Source organism: Eurypyga helias, unplaced genomic scaffold (genome assembly GCF_000690775.1).
Source record: "Eurypyga helias isolate BGI_N326 unplaced genomic scaffold, ASM69077v1 scaffold16562, whole genome shotgun sequence".
In the NCBI taxonomy this organism is placed as follows: Eukaryota; Metazoa; Chordata; class Aves; order Eurypygiformes; family Eurypygidae; genus Eurypyga; species Eurypyga helias.
Window position 1 is genome coordinate 170460 of NW_010235673.1, and position 388 is coordinate 170847.

The following is a 388-nucleotide window of genomic DNA, read 5'->3' on the forward strand; positions in this document are numbered from 1 at the left end:
GCCCATGGCAGGGGGGTTGGAACTGGATGGGCTTTAAGGTCCTTCCAACCCAAACCATTCTTTCTCTGATGACTGTCATGGTTGGCAGACCATCCAACCAGAACTCTGCAATTCATCACGAGCATAGGTCAGGAATTTTACGGAACATGCAATCAAACCAAATACTACACTTCAGCTGAATGTAAAAGATTTCACTCCACTTCTATAAACTACTGAGAAAGGAAAAAAAAGAAACAATCTTCCTCTAGCATCTGAGAGTGGTACCTCAATTCCCTGTCACCCAACCAACTGACATTCATTTCCAACAACTGTTTGTGATTTCCACAAACAGTTATCACAATATCACAGACTTATCACAATAGCACGGACGTTGTGTGTTCCAGGCACC

At 43.0% G+C, this 388-nt stretch overlaps 1 protein-coding gene across 1 annotated transcript in view; it reads right to left on the reverse strand.

Annotated features, from left to right (window-relative positions):
- DIS3L2 (DIS3 like 3'-5' exoribonuclease 2) overlaps positions 1-388 on the reverse strand; it is a gene marked incomplete at its 3' end in the record, with an annotated part of 168980 nt that overhangs the window by 167991 nt on the left and 601 nt on the right. The gene's annotated exons all lie outside the window — the stretch shown is intronic.